Source organism: Sinocyclocheilus anshuiensis, unplaced genomic scaffold (assembly GCF_001515605.1).
Source record: "Sinocyclocheilus anshuiensis isolate Anshui unplaced genomic scaffold, SAMN03320099.WGS_v1.1 scaffold1754, whole genome shotgun sequence".
NCBI classification, from domain to species: domain Eukaryota; kingdom Metazoa; phylum Chordata; class Actinopteri; order Cypriniformes; family Cyprinidae; genus Sinocyclocheilus; species Sinocyclocheilus anshuiensis.
In genome coordinates, this window is record NW_015546144.1 from 294055 (window position 1) to 298934 (window position 4880).

The 4880-nt window shown below is 36.1% G+C and overlaps 1 pseudogene; it reads left to right on the top strand.

Moving 5' to 3' along the window:
* The first annotated feature begins 1062 nt into the window (after positions 1–1062).
* On the top strand, positions 1063–4527 carry LOC107701223 (hydroxylysine kinase-like; annotated as a pseudogene).
* Positions 4528–4880: the final 353 nt, after the last annotated feature.

Below are 4880 nucleotides of genomic sequence, written 5' to 3' on the forward strand. Positions count from 1 at the left end.
ATTAAGGAGACATGCAAAACATGCAGTGTTGGGGTGCCTCCAGGACCAGGGTTGGGAACCACTGATTTAACCATGTCGTATTACAAGGAGTCAGTACAAATCACAGCTGGTGTTAAGAAAACGTTAGAGCTTTAAATGACATTTATGAGGGGAATCATGGCTGCAAACTGAACACATGGAATAATAATAAACACTTAAAACCATAATTAACAACAATTATAGCCTAATAAACCCACATGAAAAAATACTATAGTGATTTATAGTAAATACTATAGTGTTTTTGAACCATACTATAGTAAAGTACTTGAATTAATTTGTTGTGGTAATTCTGCTTTAAATGACATTTATGAGGGGAATCATGGCTGCAAACTGAACACATGGAATAATAAGAAACACTTAAAACCATAATTAACAACAATTATAGCCTAATAAACCCACATGAAAAAACACTATAGTGATTTATAGTAAATACTGTAGTGTTTTTGAACCATACTATAGTAAAGTACTTGAATTAATTTGTTGTGGTAATTCTATAGTTGCTGTGGTAATATAACAACTATAGCAATATAAACAAATTACTTCACCCTGCGTTTTCTACAACTATAGGGCATATTATACTACAATACACTACAGTTTACTGTAGTAAAAACTAAAGTATACTGCAGTATTTATTACAGTTTATTAGTTCACTATACAGTATGCTGTAACATTAATTAACAAAGTGTTATAATTACTATAATATATACAGTATAATACACTTTACTATAGTATAGTTCAAAAACACTATAGTATTTACTATAAAGTACAATAGTATTGTGAGTCTTTATTAAAGTTTAGAGCATAAATGACATAAAATGGTATAAAATGACATACCGAACCGCCGAATCGTTTCTAAACGGTTGTTTGAACTGAATCATTCAAACGAACCGATTAGCGCAAACGAGTCACGTTTTTATGAGCTAACTGAATCACCAGCGTACTGAACGCAGCCTCGTTTCTGTTTTGTGACGTAATGACGTTCCACACGTCAGCGACCGCAGTTTGAATCCCCGTAACACTGAGCAGTCCAGCAACAATACTCAGCAGGTGCTATTGTATTTTGTGCTTTATTCCCAATCCGTTATCCGGTTTATAATTTGTTATTATAAATCTCTTTGCGTGCAATTGCCGCTCGACTCCAAAAACCAAGCGTGCACATGAAGCGAGACCTTCCATGAATTTCATGCATGAGAATATTAATGCTTAAAGTGTAATTTGATAATGTACACGACAGTTTGTTAAACCCGACGACGTTGCATTGTTTATTTGTAATAGTTTTAAAACTTATTGATTCATCTTAGCTCATTATTGTTTCAGAAGTAAATTTTGAGTAGACACAGTTCTGATATGAAGTGTTTATTTTTTTATATTATTTGTAGTGCATACAACATTTGTTAAAGGAATAGTTCACCTAGAAATAACAATTCTGACATTTACATAATGTTGTAAATATCCTTATCTGTATTTTTTTTCCTAACGAGTGCACTATTCACCTCTTTTAGTGAAAAAACTTGCACCATATAGTGATTTCTGATCAATGTATTGCTCCTGTTATGAATTGATACACAAATAACCGCTGTTTTCCATCCTCAGCCATGTCAACAAAAGAATCAAAGCCAAATCTCAGCCATTCCCAGGTTACTGAGATTATCAAGCGACTCTATTGCTGGACCGTGTCCGTCACTCGCCCGCTGCCCAGTTACGATGATCAGAACTTTTACGTGGCCCCCAGTGAGGGTGGAGAATATGTGTTGAAGGTTATGAACTCTGCAGACAGTCACAACATCACTGTTATTGAGCTGCAGACTCACGCCATGAACTTCTTACACCAAAGAGGCCTTCCTGCCCAGACCGCTTTGCCCACTCTGACTGGCAAACTCATGAGCTTGGAAGAATTTGGTATGAAAAACTGTCAATTATTAATTTCATTAAATATGAAATCCTAAAATGCAGCAAGACGTGATGGTTAGTGGTTTGAAATGCCTGTTAAAGGTGAGTAAACAATGACAGATTTCTCAGAAGGGTGTATGGAGAACACTGAATGGATTTATATTGTAACTCAAATGCTAATTAAAATTTTTTTGTGTGTGTGTGTGTGTGTGTGTGCTATCACAGATTATGGTTTTGGCCCGCAGAAATATTTAGTGTGTTTAATGCCTGTTAAAGGTGAGTAAACAATGACAGATTTCTCAGAAGGGTGTATGGAGAACACTGAATGGATTTATATTGTAACTCAAATGCTAATTAAATTTTTTTTTTGTGTGTGTGTGTGTGTGCTATCACAGATTATGGTTTTGGCCCGCAGAAATATTTCGTGCGTTTACTTACCTACCTTCCTACCTACTACTTACCTGCGGTACTCAGATCTTGTATGATGTTGGGAAAATGGCCGCCACATTGGATACGGCTTTACTGCAAGTAAAATCTCTGATTCCATTTATTAAGGAAAACTTAAACCCTAAAACACACCAAGAATAAAAACTATGACGATAATAACTATATTAACGTCCATAGCAATGGACAGTAATGTCTGGGCTGTTTTTCCCAAAATCATTGTAGGCCAAAGTAGATCATAGAAACAGCCAAGTTCAATCCGTGTGAATTATCTTAGAAATACATGTTGTTGTTTTTATTAGTGTACTAATAATTTAATGTTCTTGCAGCATGCGCTTTAAAGCCAGATGTATTTTGATTGACTGTCAGTGCTTTTTTATTTTTTTGTTCATCTGCTGAAAAAAGTAGTTGTGAAAAGGATTCTAACTATTGTTTTTACACGTCTTTATAGTTACTATGTGGACGATTTTTAAAACTATGGTTGTAGTTAAAGGGTGTGCAGTATTGACGAAAAATTATATCCCAACATTTATTGGAATTTTTCCAATAATGATAATTAAACAATATTTTGCTGAGTGTGTTTTTGTGCTGGTACCTTGGCTGGTTTAGGCCTGTCATGGATAAATAAATATGACTCTAAAACTGCCAGTAGGTGGCAGCAAGTCCCCGTCTGAATGAGTGATTCATTGAATCATTCATTCAAACGATTCGTTTAAAAAGGCTGATTTATTTAGAAACAACGCAAGTGATTTATGAATGGACCACTGAATCATTGACTCAAATGATTTGTTCAAAAACAGATTCATTCAGGAACAAAACACTTCCGTGATACGCACATATGTCCTGCTCCGGCTTTGTTTGGAACAATTTTCATTGGCCAAACAGACAATAATGTGTCTAAAATGTAAAACACTTAATATTAACTTATTATTTGTTGAACTGTTGTATAAAATTAATATCACATTTGCGATCGCGCTCACACGCTAATATTTAGGAAAATTGTGCTGATGTTTGTTTGATATTACTAAAATATATAATATCTTACAAAAAACAAAAACCCACACAGTGATACATTTTTCTTTCATTACTTTACTTGAATTATAAGAGCAATCTAACTGCATTCTACTTGGCTTTATTACGCTGTAAATGCTTTTGGACCGTCAAGATGTTTCTTTGATATAGTCAACAATTACGATATTATCGCAGATGCCAAATATCACCCAGCCCTAGTTACAGTTATAGTTCTTGGTGTGAATAGGCCTTAAACATTTTTTCCCCCCAAATGTTTCCCATGTTATTGCTTGTATTTAGGCATTTGTTTGGTTTTGTTGCTTTTTCTCATAAAGATGGAGCATCCAAACATCAGCATCCTTCAGAGAGAAGATTTTATATGGAATCTCGCCAGCGTTCCTCTCTTAAACCAGTATATTCATGTGATGGATGGGGATCCTGTACAAAAGGTTGTTAAAGCTGTTCTGGAGCAGTACCAGATTCAAGTCGTGCCAAAACTACCATTGTTTCGCAAGTGTAAGATGTTATTTTCATTTCGGTGTCAACACTTCTGTGTCAGCGTGTTCTTTTTTTAAACATTTTTATTGCATTGCAGGCATTAACCAAGGAGATTTTAATGACCACAATCTCTTGGTGAATCCCGATGGACCTACAAAGTACAAGATCTGTGGGATCCTTGATTTTGGAGACATGAGCTGTGGGTATTTCATCTTTGAGCTGGCCATCACCATCATGTACATGATGATTGAGAATCCCAATCCGGTAGACGTCGGAGGGCCAGTGGTGGCGGGATGGGAAAGCGTTTTTCCTCTCAATGAGGCAGAAAGAGACTCGCTCTATTTGCTGGTTCTCTGTCGGTTCTGCCAGTCCCTGGTTCTGGCCCGACACGCAGTGATCCAGCAGCCAGAGAATGAGGAGTACTTGATGATCACCGCCAGGACAGGAGTGCGCCATCTCTGCCGTCTTTGGGAGCTGGGTAAAGAGGAATTGGAAAGAATATGGTTCCAGAGTGCTGCACAGTTTGGCCAACCTTGACTTGAGCAGCTGCATGCTCAAAAAGTATATGCAGTAAACTGGGATGCATTGAATATATAGTTCACCCAAAAATTAAAATTTTAACAACTTGAAATAATTAAAGTCAGTGGCGACTGGGACTGTCAAGCCCCAAAATGTCAAAAGAGCATCATAAAAGTGGTCCAAAAGTACTTTGATTTTAAAATCATATGACAATGAATTGCCATATCTTAAGCCACACAACTTTTGACGTTAATCTTGGAACTTTGGTTAATAATAAGTTAATAATTACGCAAAATCTTGGTTTGTTCCTCACAAATCTCTTTGATGGCTCCAGAAGACTCTGACTATATGAATATGAATACCTTTATTGTCATTTATAAAACGGAGAGTTTTATCTTGAATCTGATTGGCTGAGCCACGTTCTAAGCTGTTGTAAATTACTCAATAAACATGCTCCTTTGTTTACGTTTGTGTGTTAC